Below are 22,905 nucleotides of genomic sequence, written 5' to 3' on the forward strand. Positions count from 1 at the left end.
GCAGTCGGACATCCTTAGCACTGCTGAGGAGGCAGGAGAAGCTCCCACTCCACACTATACTGGAAGCTGTCAGCCTGGCTTGTGGCTGAGCAGAGCTCCCCTGTGGGAGCACACTGACCACCAGGGAGCAGCTCCTGCATTGAGCGTCTGCCCCCTGGTGGTCAGTGTGTGTCATAGTGACCAGTCATTTCCCAGTTGTTCTGCTGTTAGGGTCAATTTGCATATTACCCTTTTATTATATAGGATAGAGGCCTGGTGTACAGGTGGGGGCTGGCTGGTTTGCCCTGAAGAGTGTCCCAGATCAGGGTGGGGGTCCTGCTTGGGTGCCTGGCCAGCCTGGGTGAGGGGCTGAGGGCTGTTTTCAGGCTGGCCACACCCCCTTCAAAGTGGGGGTCCCTACTGGGTTGCCTGGCCAGCCTGGGTGAGGGACTGATGCCCATTTTCAGGCTGACCATGCCCCCCGGCGACCCAATTTCCAGCCTCTTCTTTTTTCCTTTTTTTTTTCTGGGATTTATTTATCTTCTATAATTGAAACTTTGTAGCTTTGAGTCCCAGTGCTGGCCAGGAAGCTTGGCTTCCTCCATCACCGGGGGCAACCCAAGTCTCCTGCTCGTTGCAGCTCCATGGCCATTTCCATCTTTGTGATGGAGTGATGGTTAATTTGCATATTACTCTTTTATTAGATAGCATATATAACTATAGGTTAATATATATCTATATACCCCTATATGTAACTATATATACTGTATGTATGTATATATGTATAAATATATCTCTACGTATAAATATATAACCACTACCCTCATGAATTTATATATATACATATATATTTATATATATATATATGTAACTATATATAATGTTAATATATACTTATGTATTACGATATGTAAATACTCCTACATATAACTATATATAATGTGTGTGAAAATGTGTATAGAACTCTATGCATAAATATATACCTCTTCTTCCTTAAAGATGAAATACTTAGTAGATGCCAACTTTAATGGGACAACAGAATATAAGAGTTCTATTTCTGAGACCAACACAGCACACCACGTGAACCCGTTCACGTCACTTACATTTTTACATTTTCTGCCATCACTTTCCTATTTTCCAGAGTTAAGAGATTAAAAAGTACTTCCAGATCAAAGATCTTGTGATTTCAAGAGAATACATTTTAGTTGTATGCATACCTAAATCATCATTATCATTTGAGATCTTGTTCTAATTGCAATGCCTCTGTCACAAAATTTTAATTTTCCTTTTATTAAAAAACACAAAGTTAGGGAGAGAAACCAAGATGGTGGCATAGGTAAACACCGGAAATTGCTGCCTCCCACAACAACTTCAAAAATACAACTAAAAGACAAAACGGACATCATCCAGAACTACAGGAAGGCTGGCTGAGTGGAAATTCTACAACTAGAAGGAAAGAGAAAAGCACACTGAGACTCAGAGGAGGTGCGGAAGTAAAGTGCAGAGATACGGAGGCGTATGTGGCAAGGGCTGGCAACTGAGGACGTGGCTGTCTTTTTGAATTGGGAGGGAGTCACAAGCCCCCGACTGCTCTGAACTCCAGTTCCCAGAAGTCTCTGGGGACCCAGACTCATAGGGGGAGAAACTGGACTATCTGGCAGTGGGCAGAACTTGGAACTCAAGGGCGGCTTTCACTCAGAGGTGCTTGCAGCGATTACCGGGACACTGAGACACCGGTCCTCTTAGGGCAGGGCTGAGGATCAGCCATAGCTGTTTGCTCCACCCTGTTGATTCCCTGAGACCCCGCCCCACCCAAGCTGCTGCAGAGGCTTTTGCACATGAATGCCCTGGCCATTTGCAATCTGAAAATTACCTAACAAACTGCAGCTGGGCCAGGCAGACCCAGAACTTCCAAGAGAAGGTCCAAGCCCCACAGCAGCTTGCATTGCTTCACAGCTGGGCCTCATATGGGCACCTCCAAACCCCAAACAAGGAAGGGGGATCTGCAGATCTCTTCGTAGCTCCTGCTGGGTAGCCTCAGGAAGAGGCTAAATTAGCACCTCCTTAGATCCAAGAGCCAGTGTACCCAGTGGTCAGAGTGGGACCATCCAGATTACAACTCCTCAGATCCATAAGGGACACACTTAGGGGCCAGACTCAGTGAGCACCAAAGCCCCACTGAAGCAAGTCTTGCCCCATTAGGGTGTCTTCAGCACAGAAGTTCTCCCACCGTAGACACAGCTGATTCTCACAGCCAATTGGCCAGGAGGTCAATTCCTCCCAGTGATACCTACAACAATCAAGGCTTAACTACAACAAGAGTGTGCACAAAACCCACAAAGGGGTGCACCAAGAGTGTCTACCTCAGGTAATTGGGGAAGCTGAGCCACTGGGCCCTATAGGACACCTAGCACACAAAGCCACTCTATCAACACAGGGAAGCATAAAAAATGCGGAGACAAAGAAACAGGTAACAAATGACAGAAATGGTGGAAAGCAAACTACTGAATATAGAGTTCAAAACCACAGTTATAAGGTTTTTCTAGAATTTTCTAGAAACCGCTGATAAATCTAGTGAGACTCTGGAGGATATGAAAAAAGACCAACTAGAAATTAAGCATACACTGACTGAAATAAAGAATAATATACAGTGCAAGTGGAAGCTCCTGCACAAGCAGAGTTAAATTCTGAGCGCTATTAGCAGTTTTGTTTCCATAAAATGACTTCAATAAGCGGAACATCCATTGTCAATACTGAATGCAAAATGCTAATTTGCTAAGTCAGTTTTGGTTTTGCAAGTGAATGCTAGTTTTTCTTTTTTTTTTTTTTTTTTGCCAGAGCAGATGCTGACTACATGGCTATTAATTGATTAATGAAAATAAAAGAGACATATGTGAGACTGCACACTATTATCTACTAAGGATAACCCGGTATGTGTATCATGACCCGGTTACCTTTGTTCTGCCACAGGACCGAGTGGGGTCCCCGGCACGTAATACACAAGTAATTAATGTATGTCAAATACAACCGACTTACTATTCAACCAAAGGCAATATTTCCATTTTAGTGCAATGTTAGTTATTCAAAGAAAACTGCCCCGATACCAGCTCTGTGCCATCTAATCTGGGTTTGGAGCCATCCTCTTCCTGCACAGAGGTCCCTCCTGCAGCAGCGCCGGCACTGACTCCCGCCGTATCACCACCTCGCTCTGTCCCGAAACCTCATCATCGGAAGCCGCTTTACCCTGACCCAGCTCCCATAACCTTCTCTGTTTTCATGAACCCACACTAATTTCCTACCAATAATTCTAAAAATAACTTACAGAAAATATAAAGATATACGGGAACACTGGTTTAATTATTCACATAATTCTCTACAATCATTTATCATCCAAAGTTTGAACATACATACCCCAGAGTCACTAGCCACTGTTCTAATAATATTTAGGAATTACTAAAAAGTCCTAATGTACTAATAAGGATTTTACATTTCTTCAACCATTAAGTACAATTTTTCTCTTTTCAATCATAGGAAATCAACCTATGATACATATCTTCATACTTCTCATTATAAAGAATAACATCTCTTTGAAAAGTATAGACTATATAAATGTAATAGTGAATATTTCCTATAATCACAGCATTAAAAAGTAAGAGTCAACCTTTGTTAAAATTTCTATTAAGTATCCTTTCAGAACTTTGTCTATGCAATTAGAAATAAAGGGGTTTATTTTGATAAAAAGCAAAACTACATTAAAGATATGCTCTACTAAGCTGCTTTATTTCCCGCATTGCTTGTATTAACATATACAGCATGCATTTTTGCAGATACATATATATTTATGCATACGTATTTCCATGTCAAATACACATAATTCTATCACACTCAATTTAACAGCTGTGATTCATTATTACAAACAGTACTGTTACAAATAATTTTATACAGTACAGGAAAAGGTTGAGAGCATGAACTCCAAGGCCAAACTACAGGAATTTAAACCCTGGCTGGGTCAAGTACTAGCTGTGTGACCTTGGGCATGTTACTCAACATCTCTCTTCTTCAATTTCATCATATGTAACATGTGGATATTTATAGTACCAACATCAGAGGGTTACTAAAATAAAAAGTGATTAAATGATGCATGGCATATGCTAATACATATGCTAATACTTTGCTACAGTAATTAAAGTAATAGGGAATAAAAAAAAATAGAAAACATCATGAAGCCAAAAGTTGGTTCAGAACACTTTAAGTAAATTGACCAAAAAAAAAAGATAGAAGGCTCAAATTACAACCAATAATTAAAGAAGGGGCAACCTAAGGACCTTACATGAATAAAAGAGATGATAAGTGGATGCTATGTAGCTCTGTATGCCAACAAATCAGATAAAGGTCTCATGAGAAGAGCATATTAGTAGAAAACATACTACCAAACCTGACTCAAGAAAAAAAAATCAGAATATACAATAACAACTAAAGAGATGGAATAAATAATCAGAATCTTCTGATAATTCTAAAACCCATGCACAGATGGCTTTACCAGTGAATTGTACCAAATACCGAAATAAGAATTATTCTGATACCAAAAATAAAGATACCACAAAAAGAATGCCCCCATATTTCTCATGAATATACACAAAAACATCCTCAACAAGTTACTAGCAAACTGAATCCAATTTATAAAAACTGTATATGAAAAGAATTACATATTATGACCAAGTGAGGTTTATTCCAGAAATCCAAGGTTGATTCAACATCTGAAAATGTTAGTGTAATACACTTTATCAACAGAAAAAAGGACAAAACCACAGGATCATCTCAATAGTCACCGAAAAAGGATTTCACAAAATCTAGCTTTTTCATGATAAAAAAAAAATTTCAACAAACTAAGAAGAGAAGAAAACTTCCTCAACCTGGTAAAGCATGTCTACAAAGGCCACAAGAACATCATACTGAATGGTCTGTAAACAATATCTCACTGGAGCTATTTCAAAAGGTATCTACTATGGAGCTGTGTCCAGCAACGTTTCCAGACCTTTTGTATATTGTTTGCAGGTTCTCTCTCCATAATTGCTCTTCATTATCTTACTATTTAAGGGGACCCCTAGACCAAAGGTAAAGGGAAACACTCTCAATAGTCATACTAGTCTCATTCCTCATTTTAAAGGAAAGTTTCTAACACAGAAGCAAAGCAATTTTAAGTCTTATATTTGCCATAAATTTTGGAAGAAGACCCAGGCCCTTCCTTCCATCTCCATAAAGAACTTTCAGAGGCTAGCCTGGACTACTGTCTTCCTCTGTGAGCGCCCTTGGCAGGCATCGTCTGCCTCACGGTTGTGAAGATAAGAACCTTTTGTGTTCTCTATTGCTTAACACTAAGCGACTTTGAAGGCTAAGTCAATGCCCATAGAACTCCCCAGACCATCCCAGCATACACTGGGCTACCTCACCTTGACCTACCCACACCAGTCACTTAGCATGTAGCCCGGAACAGATTTCAAAAAGCTTTTGCAGAATTATCAATTATAATTTATGTATCTTTAAGAATTCCTTCTTTTTTACTGCAGCATAGTATTCCATTATGTAGATGTACCACAGTTTTCTAATCCACTCATCAGCTGATGGGCACTTAGGCTGTTTCCAAATCTTAGCTATGGTGAATTGTGCTGCTATGAACATAGGGGTGCATATATCCTTTCTGATTGGTGTTTCTAGTTTCTTGGGATATATTCCTAGAAGTAGGATTACTGGGTCAAATGGGAGTTCCATTTTTAGTTTATGTATCTTTAATAACAGGACCTTGTTTCTCTAATAAGCTCGTGTGGGCATGGCCTGCATTTGTATTTCCATGAAGTTTTCACACAAGCCCTCACTAAATATTGGTCAATATTTAGTCTTTTAAAGGCTGTACAATCATTCCATGCAGTGTTTATATCAGTGATGGCGAACCTATGACACGCGTGTCAGAGGTGACACGCGAACTCATTTTTTTGGTTGATTTTTCTTTGTTAAATGGCATTTAAATATATAAAATAAATATCAAAAATGTAAGTCTTTGTTTTACTATGGTTGCAAATATCAAAAAATTTCTATATGTGACACGGCACCAGAGTTAAGTTAGGGTTTTTCCAAATGCTGACACACTGAGCTCAAAAGTTTTGCCATCTCTGGTTTATATGGTACCCATCCTCCTTCCATGTCCCGTGTAGGACATGTTATTTTCAAAGGTGAGGAAGCATGAATTGAGAGCACTGGGTTACCCGTTGAGTGAGCCTGGGAGGGGAGGTTCTGGCTTCTTGTCAGTTAGCACAACGTCAACATTAGCGACCAGATGGTCTTGGAAGTGAGGGCCTGCGTGTGCCCGTCCACTGGAATGAGGAGCATCTTGTTTTTCTGACGCGTGCTTTTTTTTTAATTTGTCCATTCCGCTGGAATGGTCAGCTCCTTCACTCCAATGCTGCACAGCCACAGGTCGAAGCAATTCCAAGGCGCTATTCTGGAGATAACTCAGACCTGTACTGTTCATTTGAACAACGAAAAGGCTGAATCATCCAACTAGTGCTGATAGGACTGATGTTAGTACCAACGTAGAACCTTCCCAATTGTGTGCTATTGATCAGACAACTAAGCCGCACCCACCTGCTTGGCCATCCTTCTCCGGCTCGAGACTTTTCACAAATGACGTGTGTGCAAGACCCAAGTCCCTCCCACTCCTGGGCACCGCCAACTTCAGAACAGCCCGCTCTATCAGCACGCTTTGTGGGGCTAGAGTCTCAGACTTGTCAGGTCTGCCAGTCTCACCATAAAAATGTGAGTGACATCGTTAGATGAAATAGTACATAAAGGAAACTTCAGCAATAAAAATTAATAGTGTATCCACTCTCTGCCCCAGGGTCTGCTGCTTATTGAATTAGGCCGGTTGCTGAGGATAAAATCATAAAGCTTACTAAAGGAAAGTGACGTAAAAATATATTTGTTTATGACCGTTCAATACCAGGAGGGGAATCAGATCTGTGATTTGAAAACTATTTTTCAAAAATATACCAGAATTCAGAATAAAAAGCAATTTACCTTCACTCCGTAGGGTATGTGCAGACTGCAGGAATGCGGCAAAGCCACTCTCCACCACTCGCAGTGTTTCAAGGTGAAAGAAAATCCTTGTCAAGTCGCAGCAGTGAAAGGAGACGAGGGACGATGATGAATGCGCTGCTGGCAGGACAGAATAAAGCTGACACCCAGGCCCTCCCCGTCACAGAAGGCGCAAGAACCTATTACCTCTGCGTTCTCATTGCTGACTGCCTGTTTCTAAAGTACTGTGGGCCCATGTTTAAATGTGTGCCACTGTTTTCAGCACCAAAGTAGAATTATGGAAATTGTTGGTGAGCCATATCACTGATGGTTCCTACTGCTCTTAAGCACATAAATTCTTTGGTTTCCCCAGTAGTCGCTTAGCAAGTCCTAACTCAACACTGTTCACACCTGTGTCTCACACAGTTAAGGGGGCGACGGGGATTGACGTTTCTAGGGACACAAAACATCGCCACATGGAATGCCAGGAGGGTTACTTGGATAACAATGCCTGTCCTTGAACAAACAACCAAACGCAAACACAATGTCCTTTGCTGAAACCTTTCACTTGACCAACCGAGTCTTCAGAGTGATTTCTTTTCTTACCTTTGATCCACAAGTTTGGGGAACACAAATCGTGTCCCCTCTGACATGGAATACTTCTGTGCCACCTTGGGATTGCTCAAACGTGAACATTCATTATTTCTAATAAGAAAATTAGAGTAGTGTTAAGAGAGAACTCTCACCCTACTGAACTGTACAAATTAGGGGAACAGTAGCTATTGTGACAAATGTATCCCCAAATGGTCCAAACGATGTAGATTATTTTGTTCTTCACACGACAGTACTGGACAGGTGAGCCTGTTGGCAGGGCAAGTCTCCTCCGTGGACTCATTCAGGGACCCAAGTTCAAGGTCACTTACTGCCTCCATCCCCACCAGACTTAAGGGGAAGGAAACAGGAGGACCACACGCAGGCCTTGGGGACAGACTGGGAGTGACATGCATGTGTCGCTCACAGACACTGGCTAGATTCAGCACTACACTTTTGGGGGGGGGGGGGGGGGGGTACAAACCCAGAAAGCAAAGGGAATACTTATTTTGATAAGCAACTAGTTGCTTCTCTCACAGATATATAACTTAAACCTTTGATATGTTTTAACTTGATGAAAAACAAATGTTCATTTTTATTGAATTTATTGGGGTGACATTGGTTAATAAAATCATATAGGTTTCAGGTACACAATTCTATATACATCATCTGTCTATTGCAGTGGTCGGCAAACTCATTAGTCAACAGAGCCAAATATCAACAGTACAACAATCAAAATTTCTTTTGAGAGCCAAATTTTTAAAACTTAAACTATATAGGTAAGTACATTGTTATTAACTTAATTAGGGTACTCCTAAGCTGGCCTTTACTAAAAACGTCCTCAATCTGATTGAGGTACATTCGCTGAGGTCGACCCCTTCCAACTCTCCCATCCACACTCATCTTGTATACTTGTTTCGTCTATCTCCTTTCGTTCATCCTCTCTATATGTCCAAACCATCTCAACATACCTTTCTCAATCCTCAACACTACATCTTCTTTCACTCCACAACGTTCCCTAAAATTAACTTAATAAACTTTACTTAAAGTTTTAAGTCTTAGTTAAACTATAGGTACGATGAATAAAACTTGATATCATACTTAATAATGATATTATTTATTGATAAAATTATATTCCTTACAATTTACCTTACAATATCCATAAAATTAAATCATGACAATGACTGACAAACACTAATGTGAACAATGGCCTTGCATCTCCTTGGAAAGTTTGGGTAAGTCAGGTTTGTATGTTGTTGTTTTTAATTTTAGGCACGATTCTAGGTTCTCATCAATAATACGACTTCTCAATTTACTCTTGATAAGATTCATCCTTGAAATGATTGTTCATATAAATATGTAGACCCAAATAAGGAAAGAACAGCAAACACTAGTGTTTTCAGTTGACTATATGAGTCAAGAATACTATTCCAGGTGTTAAAAATCAACATATCTTCCTTCTCCAGGTCTTTCAAAGCAGACCACTTGTTCTGTGAACTAAGTTCACATTTGTTTTTCTCCAATATTTCTATATCAGCACAAAGACGTTCAAATTTTGAGCTCCACAGTTCTTTGTTTTTTAAATCCAGCAATTGCATTTCAAAGTTGCCAATGTCAATATTAAAGGGAGAAAATTTTAATTCTGTTACAGTAGCATTGAGAGGTTTTTTAACAAAGGCTAACGTTGCTTTGCTGTTTCTGAATTCCTGAAACCTGTTGAGAAAAGCTTCCCTCATATTTAAAAGTGTTGTTTTGAAATAGCAAATGTCAATATCAGGATTATTTTCTTGGCAATGTTTCAACAGGCTTGGAAAGTGAATCAAAATTTCTCTTTCAAAATCTTGAGCAAAAAGAGATCATTTGTTTTCGAATGAAATAATTTCTTCTAACATCGGAAAAGCTGTGTTTCCTTTCCCCTGTAGTTTATGATTAAGCTGATTTAGATGAGATGTAACATCTACCATGAAATAAAATTTTTGGATCCACTGATCGTTTGTTAGTTCTGGATAGTGAACACCCTTCTCAAGGAGAAATGCTTTAATTTCTGTTAATAAGGAAGCAAAACGTTTCCTCTTGATAACCAATGTACCTTGTTATGCAGCAGAAGATCTGCGTACTCACTTTCCATTTCAACTAAAAAATTCTTTAAATTGGTGATGATTAAGAGCTTAACTATAATGGAGTTGATCATCTTAATCACCAATTCCATAACTTTGCAAATTTCTTCTGGAAATGTCTGCGCACAAAGCGCTTCTTGATGAATGATGCAATGGTAAGTAAGTATCTCGTGATTAATTTTTTCTTTCAAAATAGCAACAAACCCGTTTCTTACGCCGGTCATACTTTTTGACCCGTCTGTTGAAATTGAGACAATTTTATCGAGTGGAATATGATGTTTTTCAATGCACTCAATTACAGCATTTGCTATATCCTCTCCACGTGTTTGACCTTTGAGTGGCAATAATCCTAAAAGTTCTTCTTTAGGACCTGTAGATGAAATAAATTGTACAAAAAGTGAAACTTGCGCTGTATCATTTATGTCACAAGACTCGTCAACTGCTATTGATAAAGCTGAAACCAATTTAAGATCTTCGACTTGCTGGTTGGTTATACTCGAAGACATTTTGACTGTTCTATCTTTCACTGTTTTAATAGACAATGGTAACTCTTCAATTTTTTTTAGAATATCTGCTTTGTTCTTAAAAACCCGAAATAGCTCTTCGGATGCATTTATAAAACAACTTTTTATGTATTCGCCATCTGTGTATGGTTTTCCTCTCTTAGCAATCTCTTGACTAACCACAAAACTTGCAATATTAACATTGTTGGAAGATTGCATCCAGTAATTAAATACAGAACTTGATTTTTCTTGACTCTTCTGAAGTTCCTCAACTGCTTTCTTCCTTGCATCACTGACAGGATATTTAGTACTAAATGACACGTGTTTAGTTGTAAAGTGTCTCTCCAAATTTGATTTCTTATTATGCGCCAATTTTTCCTGACAAATAAGACAGGTCGGAATTTTAAGTTTTGAATAAATGCGATGCGAAAGTCTAGGTCCATTCAAATTCACGGTTTTCGTCTTCCGTTTTTCTTTGCTTCTTCTTTGTAGCCATGTCAAACAGGGCACCTAAAAAAAATGTTTCATTTTATAATAATAAAGCCACCAAGACAAAATAATTACAATTCTTAAATTGATGACAAAAATACCTGTAGGATTTGCAGCTGGTTGGAAAAATATAGGTAACTTTATGCTTCGAGTAGGTACTTTTGTCACCCACCGCGATTGCGGACACGACTAGCACTAACCACTGCACATTGAGACTGCTGATTGACTGGCTCACTCAACTCGTGCATGAATCGTGCGCACCTCCCCCTCGCTGTGTATACCCACGACCCGGCCGACCGTCACCCCCCACTTCTTCTAACGGCACTTTCTGAACCACTTCTTCAAAATAGACTCGCCCAGGCCGAAAACCGACTTCTGTGCATGGGCCATGAAGTTTCAATCGCACTGTACGTGCACACCCACACGTGGTATTTTGTGGAAGAGCCACACTCAAGGGGCCAAAGAGCTGCCACGTGGCTCGCGAGCCACGGTTTGCCAACCACTGGTCTATTGTATTCTGTGTGCATCACCCTGAAAACCTGACCAATTAGGTAATTTATAAATTAGGCATAAATTCAGAAGACTCTGATGTACTGTATTTCATAATATAATTTTCTTATCTGAAAAATTATATCTATTTTTCAGATAAGAAAACTTGGGCTCAAGGGTATCTGTGACTTAATCTAAGGACTCAACTTCACCTTGTCTTTAACTACAAGTTTAGCTTTTCTACCAGACATTCTCAGAGTCCCCAGTAAAATTTCAAGAACACTAACAAAGCATTGTCTGCTTTGCCTCAAACCTGCTTATCGATCCTTCCTTCCATCAATACCGCCTGCTAACCTAAGCCAAAAATCGCTGCAGAGGTAATAAATAGGTTACAGAATTTGAGAAAATGCATGAGAACTTGACCAAATACTACAGATACATAATAGGTACTCAAGTACATTTTTCAAACATTGTTCTGACATTGTAACAAAGATGGTTTTGATGGTGAATTCTCCCAAACATTTAAGAAGGAAAAAGTACCAACTATAGGCAATATCCTTGCCAAAACATAAGCGAAGAGAATACTTCCCTTTTATCCTTTTGTTCAGCCAGTATTACATCAATACCAAAGCAGACAGACACATAAGATCAGAACACTACAGACCAATATCCCTCATGAGCAAAGAAAAATTATCAACAAGACATAACAAAGTAAACATAGCAAGATATAGGAAATCTAATATGCTGTAACCAAATGGGTGCATGGAGAGACCCTGTAAATGCGAGGCTGACCCAACATTCAAATATCAACCAATACAGTTTATCATATAGACAGACTAAAGAAAAAAGCCAAAGATTTTTCAAAATATGCATGAACAGCATTTTATGAACTTCCACATCTATTCATGCAAAACAAGTAAACATCCTCTTAGCAAACTAGAAATGGATGGGCACTTCAGGTAGCCTGGTAAAAATTTTAAAATTACAGCAAACATCTTATTTTATGGTAAGGACTGACTGTTTTCCCCAAACTGTAGGAAAGCAAAGATGTTCACTTGCCCTTATCCAACATCACACCCACAAGGCAAAGGAGAGATGCATATAGGTTAGATGCCAGGAAAAGATAAAACTATCACTATACATAAATTGCATGAGAAGATCCTATAGAATCAAAAAGCATGGAGGCAGGGTACCTAGGACAATCAGTGAATTTATAAAGCCACAGATTATAGGACCAATACACAAATTTCAATAGTTTTTATGTACTAGCAATAAGAATTGGAAACTGAAGTTTAAACAGTAACAACACATTGGGAGTTTTAAAAAGATCCAAACTGGTTCCCAGTTTCCACATCCTTCCTTGTTCCCATATCAGAGCCGAAGCCTCTGCTGAGAAATAGTAATTAACCTGTTCTAGCTGCATTCTCTGGGCCTCAGCATCATCACTGTCCTTGAAATAACTTTCATGCAGCATCTTGGTCCTCATAACTGTACCAAGTTCTTGCTCCTAAGCATCATGTTAGCTTGCATGTTCCCATTTCTTATGTCTGTCTTAGCATCTTGGTTGCTGTTCTGAAATTCTTCATCAGGGATTCTGCTCCATATACTAATCACCTACTATGATCAGGGCATGTTCCCTAAATGCCAGTTTAGAATTTAAAGAACCTGCTGGGACAGATTTTGGGGTTCTGGTTGTAAGGACTCCTGGGTATTGTTCTTCCTAGATTTTCATTTCCAAATCTCATTCTCATTCCCAATGAACTATCCCTCTTCTTCAGTTTGCCCCCTTCTCCATTTTCTTTCCAACCCTTTACTCAAATTTAATCACCACCTTTCTACCTTGTGAGAGGGGAAAACAGGGCAGTGTAGTCTCGGCATTGGCTGGGGACCATGGACGTGATGGGCCCAATAAGGTCACATCCAGAATGAGTAGCACCATAACATAGATAAACTTAACAGTATTCTAGAGCCAAATATCATAATCTCCACCACCGAGGCAGCTCTTTTGCCTCCAGGTAATTTCAGACCTGCAGCTCCCAGGTCCTTAGAAAACGACTCAAAGCATGAGGTCTCACTGCTATAATCTTGGGTAAGTTCCCCTCCCCACTTCTGGAGAAATTAATATAAAACTCTCACTCCTGTCTAAGTCCTCCCAATCTCTCTAAGAACTTGGTCTCTACTGAGACAAGCCCATTTGCTCCACTCTCAAGAGTAACAGAAGCATTGTAGGGTTACAGTTTTCTTCTCTTGTAGATCCGTTTTCAGTAGGCAAGCTAGAGGGACTCAGAAAGGGAAAGTGCTCAGTCTGAACCCTGGGATGGGCACAAACTTTGCCTCCTAGGTAGGATAAACTTCACCTCATACCTGCAATTATATCAAAGACGACATAGAAAACAGATGAGCCCTGGCTGGTGTGGCTCAGCTGGTTGGAGCATCATACTGTACACCAAAAGGTTGCAGGTTCAATTACTGGCCAGGGCACATACCTGGGTTGCAGATTAGATCTGGGGTGCTTTCACTCAGCTGGCGTGGCTCAGTGGTTAAGCATCAACCTATGAACCAGGAGGTCTTGGTTTGATTCCTGATCAAGGGCACATACCCAGGTTACAGGCTCATTCCCCAGTGAGGCGAGGGAGAGAAGGAGTCAGCCGATCAATGATTATCTCTCCTCACTGATGTTTATATATCTCTCTCCCTCTCCCTTCCTCTCTGAAATCAATAAAAATATTTTTTAGAAACATATTTTAAAGAAAACAGAGGAAAGGTTCTTCATTGATGCCAATCCATGTGATTATTTGGATATGCAAATTTGTGTGTAGGAGATAATAAACCTTGAACACCTCATTAAGTTCTCGGGTATTTTCCACAAAGTAATAATAGTTACAATAGAGTAGTTCTTTATTACAGGGTGTTTTACTCAAAATTCACTTATTTAAACCAATCTCAACAAGAATTGGCAGAAGAACTTCAATATTCCTGCCCTGTATCTTTCTGCATTTAAGTGGATGATCCCATGCCATTACATTAATCTACCCTTCATCCTACAGAGCCCAGATGCCAACAAGCACCTTCCCTTGGAAGTCTCTTATTATCGCCCCCATAGTCATTAGAATCTAAGCCTTGGTCTTTCTCTACTGACCATCTGCCTCTCTGGATTAATTATTTCTAGCAGTCCCACCATTATTTAATTAATGACATAAAGAAAGTTATTTAATCCCCTTTCAATTATCTCTTTCTTTTACCTATCCCACCAACAAACACTCTGTCAACTTGAAAAAAAAAGTTTCCCAACCCATTCCCTCATTTGTATTCCCATTGACACTACCTTGGTCAGGTCCCTTGTACTCCACTCTTTGGCTATTGAATTACCTCCAAACCAGTCTTCCTGGCTTCAGGTTTCACTCCCCATCAATCATCCAGTCTCCACAGCCCTCCCACACAAATGGAAGGGACTTTGTTTTCACCCTAATAAAAGCTTCCGGTGACTCAGCAGAAAGTACTCAATGTACATTTGTGAAATGAAATATTAAATAGTACTCAGGTTGTCCATGGCACTCTGCAAAATGAGAGGCACGCAAAACTGAAGTGCATCTTCCCATTGATGTTAATGTTTAATAGATCTTGAAAGAGGTCTGAATGCATAGAAATCTAACTTTTCCTCATAAAGAAGGGAAAGAGAAACAGTTCCTAACATATTTCTGAACAATATTCCAGAGTGCAGTTGCTGCAGAGGATTGTGGGAGCCTCTGCATCCCTGATCGCTAGGAAAGAGGTACCTCTCCTTTTCCCTCTCCCTTTCCTTAAGAGTTGTCTGCTGGTTCTCAGCCTGAAGAAGATTCTACAGTCCTTACTGGTCATTTTCTTGGCGTTACCATATTTTGAAGCACCGTTAATCTAGTTTTCTGTGTGTGAGCTTTCTTTTTGTCCATCTTAAAAAAATTAAAATATGTTTAATCTGTAAACTAGACAAGAGTTAGTTTACAGTGTCCAAGTCCTTCCAGCAGTCATCTCTTGTACGGATGCGCAGGGTCATGGCCAAGACCTGTCTGCAGCGGGAATAGGCCTTCTTTCAGTAAGCCAGCATCTCTTGGAAGGATGCTAGTTTAATGAAGCTTGGAATGAGTTTTTCATTGAATCAACAAGGAGCTCATCGTGCACTGTCTTCTGCTGGTACTTCTTCCCATAATTGTCAGACTACACCATTGGAAGTACAGGTTCACTCCCCCTGTCTTCTCAACACCGTGGAGATGCAGGCCAGGCCAGTGACATTTTGTACAGCTGTGGTCTGTTTGCTAGAGACTTAGATGAACTGAGTGGTTACCCAGGGGACAAGATAACTCTTGAGAATTTTCCCCAAATCTTTCTACAACTTAAAAGGAGGAGCCTCCTAGGGATGACTAGGAAGAAAAAAGGCACTTTAGAAGAGATCGTTTTGATGATCATGGTCCTAGTCTCAACCCAGTGCTTGATGATGACCAGGGAAGCTGTTCTTAAGTATCTGGTTATTATGACAGAATGGATTATGAAGATGACAGATTGAGAGATGGAGAAAGGTGTAGGGGTGATTCTTTTTTTGGTGAGACCTTGCATAACTATCATAAATTTGACAGTGGGTATGAGAGGATGAGACGTGGTTCTGACCCCTTACAAGAAAATTCTCTCTTTGAGAAAATGAGGGGCACTCCTCCAAACAGCAATATTGAAGACTTCCATGGACTCTGACCGAAGGGTTATCCCCATCGGTGCTCTCTATGTGATTTGCCAGCTCATTCTAATAAGGTGTAGAGTCAACATATCAATGGAGCAAGTCACAGTCACCCATGCTAGCTGCTTCTTGAAATGTATCCAGAATAGAACCCTAACAATGATACAGGACGCACAATGGGTTATCCCTTCATGTTGCAACTATCTACAAACCCAGTACCAGGAATTTTGGGGCCTCCACCTCTCTCATTTCATCTTGGGGGACCAGCAATAGGACCAAGAGGAAACCTGGGTGCTGGAAATGGGAACCTGCAAGGACCAAGACACATGCAAAAGGGCAGAGTAGAAACTAGCCAAGTTGTTCATATCATGGATTTCCAATGAGGGGAAAACGTGCAATATCAATTATTACAGCTGGTGGGACCATTTGGAATCATTTCAATTCATCTGATTTTAAATAAAATTGATGAGGCGTTTGTTGAAATGGCAACCACAGAAGATGCTCAGGCTGCAGAGGATTATTATACAGCCACACCAGCATTAGTACTTGGCAAGCCAGTGAAAGTGCATTTATCACAAGAGTATGAAAGAATAAAGAAACCTGAGGGGAAGCCAGGCCAGAAGTTTGATCAGAAGGAGGAGCTTGGATGTGTGATACATCTCAGCAACTTACCTCATGGCTATTCTGACAGTGTTGTCCTTAAGCTTGCTGAGTCTTATGGGAAAATACAGAATTATATACTGATGAGGATGAAAAGTCAGGCCTTTATTGAGATGGAGACAAGAGAAGATGCAATGGCAATGGTCAAACACTACTTGAAAAAGGCCGTTTGGTTTCAGAGGAGAAGTGAAAGTTGGCCTATCTAAAAAATTGGTACTAAGGATTCTTAACAGAGGCATTGACTTACTGAAAAAAGATAAATCCTGAAAAAAATCTTATTCTCCAGATGACAAAAAATCTCTGACCGATAAGAAATCCAAAACGGATGGCTCCCAGAAGACTGAAAGTACAACTGAAGGTAAAGAACAAGAACAGGCCCTGTTTGGCTAAGTGAATAGAACGTTGACCTTCGTACTGAAGGGTCCTGGGTTTGATTCCTGTCAAGGGCACATACCTCAGTTGCAGGCTCCTCCCCTGTCTGGGCCCTGGTCAGGGCGCATGAAGGAGGCAAACAATAGATGTGTTTCTCTCACATCGATGTTTTTCTCTCTGTCTTTCCATCTCTCTTCCAAAATCAATGGAAAAATATCCTCGTGTGAGGATTAAAAAATAATAATAGTAAAATAAAATGAAAGAACAAGAAGAGAAGTCAGGTGAAGATGGTGAAAAAGATACAGAAGATGACCAGGCAGAACAAGAACCTAGCATGTTTCTCCAACCCGAAGATGAGCTACTGGTAGGTGAAGCAGCAGCACTGCTAGAAAGTGGCAGTTCAGTAGGAGATGAGAAGATCTTGCTAATTTAGATGATGTGACTTCTGATGGGAAAAAGGAACCTCAGACAAAGCTATGAAAAAAGATGGAAATGCGAGTGCTTCAGCTGCAAAGAAAAAGCTTAAAAAGCATCATTTCCCAGGGAACATGGAAGGTTTTGTCACTCTAAATGAGGCTGGTAACGAGGAAGATTCAAAACTTTAGAAACTTCATAAATCAGGCTTGGCATTTAAATCTGGTGACAACTGGTTGAAATTAAAGTGGACAAGATCAAGGAAGCTGATCATCAAAATGAAGCAGTGCTAAAAAATGGAATTTAAAATGAGGAAAAATGCAACCGGTTTGGCTCAGAGGATAGAGCGTCGGCCTGCTGACTGAAAGGTCCCAGGTTCGATTCCGGTCAAGGGCATGTACCTTGGTTGTGGGCACATCCCCAGTGGGGGGTGTGCAGGAAGCAACTGATTAATGTTTCTCTCCCATCGATGTTTCTAACTCTCTATCCCTCTCCCTTCCTCTCTGTAAAAAATCAATAAAATATATTTTTTAAAAATGAGGAAAATTCAGAACCAGACCCTGAATCTGCTGAGAATGCTGATGATCCCAACAAAGACACAGTGGGGGGTGGCGGGGAGGGGGGAGTGTCAATTGGGGAAAAGAAGACATACATAAAACTTTAGACAATAAAAAAAATAAAAAATATTTTTTAAAAATCTACTTACAAAACAAAAAACAAAGACACAAGTGAAAATGCAGGCGTCCAAAGTGATGAAAACCCAGCCAACTACACAATCCCCGATGAGTAGAGAATTGGACCACATCAACCCAATGTTCCTGTTGGCATAAACTATGTGACTCCTAAAACAGGGCTTCAGATAAGCTGTGTTCACTCTTTTATGCAAATGAAGAAGTTGCAAAGGATACTCATTGCAGCAGCCTTCCTCATTACCGGGAATTAAAGAAATTTCTGAACACAGGCAGAAGAAGGAAATTTAAGATGTGCAAGAAGCTTAATGATTTCAAAGAAAATAATAGTTCATTTTTAATGTTGACCTTTTTTAAATACAACACTAACATCGAGAAGAAAACTACTGTACTCCTTTGTTTTAGTGGAAAAATAGTAGACGTCTATTCTTGTGTTAAGTGTTATAGCAAAAACACATAAGGTTAAATTGATGATGAATTTTTGTTTTATCAGAATGGTAACAGACAACTACTTTGTAGATACTGACTTCATAAGCTACTTAACACATTGTGGGCACATCACAAGCATTCTCGTGTTTTCATATTACACAGTGTTTTACATTAATGTTAAAGGCCCATCCTAAAATTAAATACCTATTGCATTTTGAAGTTATTTATTACATGTTCTTACAAGCTAATATCTTTTTAAAGTATGATAGGTAAAACTAGCAATAAAACTACTGGTACGCAAGGTGTTAAGACAATTTGCACCATTAAAAAAAAGATATGTAGAACTATTCAAAGAAATGAAATTTAGTACTTCTAGGCTTCAAAGAAATGTCAAAACTTTTGATTCTATTCAATAAAGAACAAAAACATTGTATGTTCATTACTTTCATCTTAAACATTCCACGTTTTAATCTGAGCCTTGCAGACTTTTCATTTGGAGTTTGAAGCTTTTTTATTGCATTTCATTTTTTGATAACTTCATTAACTGACATTAACAATTAAAATACAGGTTCAGGTTTCTTTTCATGTTTTACTATTGTTTAGGTAATAAGAAATATTAAATAAATGGTTTTAGATTTTGTAATTTTTCCCTACATTTCTGCTCGATTTTGTATTCTAGTAGTGTATTTTCAGTGAAATGTAAAAATATTCCTGTTCTTTTTGACCAGTATTAATTTCTATAGACCTTGTTACTTATCACTTGAATCCTGTAGCTGTCATTCATCTGGTATAAGCAACATTTGATTATTGAAGTGTGTAGATCATCTTTTAATATTTTAAAGATGTTATTTTACATTTCTGCATTTAAAAATAGTTTGGCCATAAGCTAGATGCACGCTTCTAATCCCTATACCTGCATATGTGGCCTTTGTGAACAGAAATTTGCTTATAGCTGTGGATTCAAGTTTCTGAAGTGAATACCAATAAAAACCTAGGTCATGTTCATTGGTCATACATGTTTGAAATGTTAACCAATATATTTGTCAGTTGTGGTTTTTATTCGCTGTTACACTTTTTAGCATGTTTTAACAAATTATTACATTTTAAATCTAAAGATCTGAGTTTAAAAAAACACACAAAAAACATTTCAGCAATTCTCTTAGATCTTTAAAATGATCTTTTAGTGACTTTTTCCCTAATTTTATTGTTTTTCAATGAGTTCATGGTTTGCTTAATTCTACCTAAGGTTTTTCATGAACTTAAATTCCCTTACATTCAAATGTTTCCTCCAAAGCCCTGGCTTTTTCCTGTAATTTTCAGGCATGTCACTGCCTTTGTTAAATAAAAATACACACACATGTGTACACACATGCATTTAACAAATAAATTAACTTTATAAACATAAAACGGCTTTATGCTTCTTATAGTATTCCATGTAAGATAAGGAATGTAAAATTCAAAACTAGACTAGTTTTTCTAACTTTTAAGGTAAATTAGGACAATAGAAATCCCTCATTAAAATTCTATATACCTAAAACTCAAAACAGATAAAAAATAACACTAAACAATTTAGCCTAGTAGCCAGTTTTATAATTCCCAAAGGAAATTACAAAGCCAATTACTTGGGTAATATAAATGCCCCAGAAGCCAGTCTCAAGCATAAAAATAGCAAAATCAATAATACTACACAGCAAGAAGAGGAAAATTTTTTTTTTAAAAAAAAATTCCATTTCTTCAATTTTCATGGTTCAGGTTATACCAGTCATACATGATAGTTATGTCATTTTCTCTCTCTAACCAACAATGACCGTCTTTGCAGCAATGAGTTTTGTACGAGGTCAAAAGCAGTGTGAATGGTTCTGTAAGAAAAGTTTTTTGAACAAAGTTCATTTGAGACCATTTACTCCCACAGAGGCAGAGAACGGTTTCCATTATCCACACGAGCCTGCCTTGCTGCCGGAAGTGCAAAGCACAGTGGCTGAGAGTGATGCGGGTCATTAACTTCCGACAGATGCCAAGACTGGAAGGTCAGGGCGTTGCGTGCTGTTCCATTATCTGCAGCCCGCAACGGCCAGGCAATCAGGGGCAGATGAAAAGCTTGAGTCTACTATTAGGGATGATTACATGGCACACACTCCATTTCTACTGTCTTCCCTGGGGTCAATCGCATTACCCTGAAATGTGACAAATTTTATGCAGAATGTGCCATAAGCATGACTGCTTTAGATAAAACCTGCATGTGGGTTGCCTACGACATGAATAACTAGCCATTGATGCCAACTGACTTCTTTGGCATGACCAGTGATGCTCTATATTTAGTGAAAAGAAACCTGATAATTTCACCAGTCCCAGCCTTCCCATCACCACAGGCTGCCACTGAACAATCAATATGGACACCGAGAATGTCCAGTTGGGACGACACAGCCCCAGGTACTGCCTCCTCATGCCCCATGGGGATGGCATCTGAAGGCAAGAACCACAGTCTTCCCTTTGCAAACCTCATCCTAGATATGAGCCATGAATATTACATGGGCTTTCAAAAGGAAATACAGTTCGTAAAATGTAAGGAGTGATGACACAGGAAGAGCAGCATACTTAGTAAAATCCATCAAATAATTTAATAGTTTTACAAGATCCTCAGTCTCTCCCTCTATAACTTCTCCCTGTCAAACATGTAAATTGTAACTTCATTTAAAAAAATGTTTTCAACTCATGCTACCAGTGGTACTAACTAATATTCCGTTTCTAACACTCCACTCCAGCTTCTTTTATGTCTCTCTGCCTCACTGTCCTCAAAACCCCACGCCCCAGATGTACCAGACCAGGGAGGGACCGTTTCCCACAGGGACCAGCTCCCTCATTCCTGGCCTTGAGAATGCTGCTCTCCACTTGGGAAGTCTTTCATGCTTGCCTTCCTTTCTTAACTAACTCACCATCGCTTCTTCTGCCAGACCATCCAGTTGAGTTGCACTTCCTACACTCCTGTTGTATCTTATTCTTATGTCTGGTTCATCACTTTTCATGCGGTATTCCATTATCACATTATCTGATGCAAGACTACGGAGTATAGGAACTGTGCCAATCATCTCCCTATTTCTGGCCTAAGCACAACCTCAGCGCTCAACAGGTACTGAATACTTAATGAATAAATAAGTACAAATAAATAAAATGTATTCAAACGATGATTTCACTATGCTTTTGATGCAGAAATTCTGCCTCTAGGGATTTATCTGAAGTAGTCAGTTAGATAACTAATGACGATGTCACAGGGGTCCCAACTCTTATCTTGGTTGGTGGGTATATACATGTCCACTACATTTTCCTTTCTATATTTTTGTATATCTGAAATACAACCTGATTAATTTAAAAAATAAAATATATAAGACATGAGAAAAGCCACACATGAAAATATCATTTATAATAGTGAACAATTATTAAAACTAAAGTACATTTTAATAAGATATGGGTAAAATTTATTTATGAATGTAAATTAAAGTCATATAAGTATTGAAAATGATGGTTTAGATCCTCTCTCTCATGGAAAAATGACCACAATACATTACTCAGTGGGAAAAACAAGATTACAGAATATTAATTATATGATGACTCATCTACTTTAAATTGTGTGTTAATACAAAAGATTCCTTAAAGAACTTTTTCTAAAAGGTTCATTGTGATTAATTCTGGATGGTAAGATTTTAGGATCTACACATAGTTTGCTCTAAGCATGATTTAAATGTTTTTAAAATAGTTTATTCATTTAATACTTAGAAAAAAATATTTTCATTTGAAAAACAATTTCTTCAATATATTGTCTTTTTAATACTTCTTTTCAAAATCAAAAGAATTCCAAAGGGTGTTTTGTTACCATTATTGTGGGTTTTATTTTGATTTTTTGTTTACTTTAAAATAACTAATGAACTATAGTGAAATAATAAACTGAAGAACACATAACTTCTAAATAAGTATATAAAATTTTCTCATTCTTTCTTCTTTATGTTATAATCAGAAAGCAATATTCTTCTGTGTTGATATCTCCAGCCCACATTTCAGAAAGAGGATTAGGAGAATAAGGAGAAAGGAGAAAATGAAGAGTTAATGAGACAAAAAAAAAAAGGCTGACATATAAACATAGAACAAGAATTCTCAAGTTTACTCAGTCTTATTCCCCTTTAAATACTTCATGAAAAATATGGATTTTCACCAGAAAAAAAATGCTGGTATCTATACAAACAACTTTGGTGGGTCCACAGATTCCATGACACACCTGGGTACCTCAGAACAAGAAAGCCAGACCTAGAGAGACGAAAAAAGCCAAGAACATGCAGAGTCAGAGCCACAAAAAGGGAGCAAATTCTACCTGCAGATGATCTATGTGGCAAAGCTTTCCTGTATCCTCA

General features: G+C 38.9%; 1 pseudogene; it reads left to right on the plus strand.

Moving 5' to 3' along the window:
* Positions 1-22,905, plus strand: part of LOC102438667 — a 33,822-nt pseudogene that overhangs the window by 3,152 nt on the left and 7,765 nt on the right.

The sequence above is a fragment of the Myotis lucifugus genome, unplaced genomic scaffold (assembly GCF_000147115.1).
Source record: "Myotis lucifugus unplaced genomic scaffold, Myoluc2.0 scaffold_400, whole genome shotgun sequence".
NCBI lineage: Eukaryota > Metazoa > Chordata > Mammalia > Chiroptera > Vespertilionidae > Myotis > Myotis lucifugus.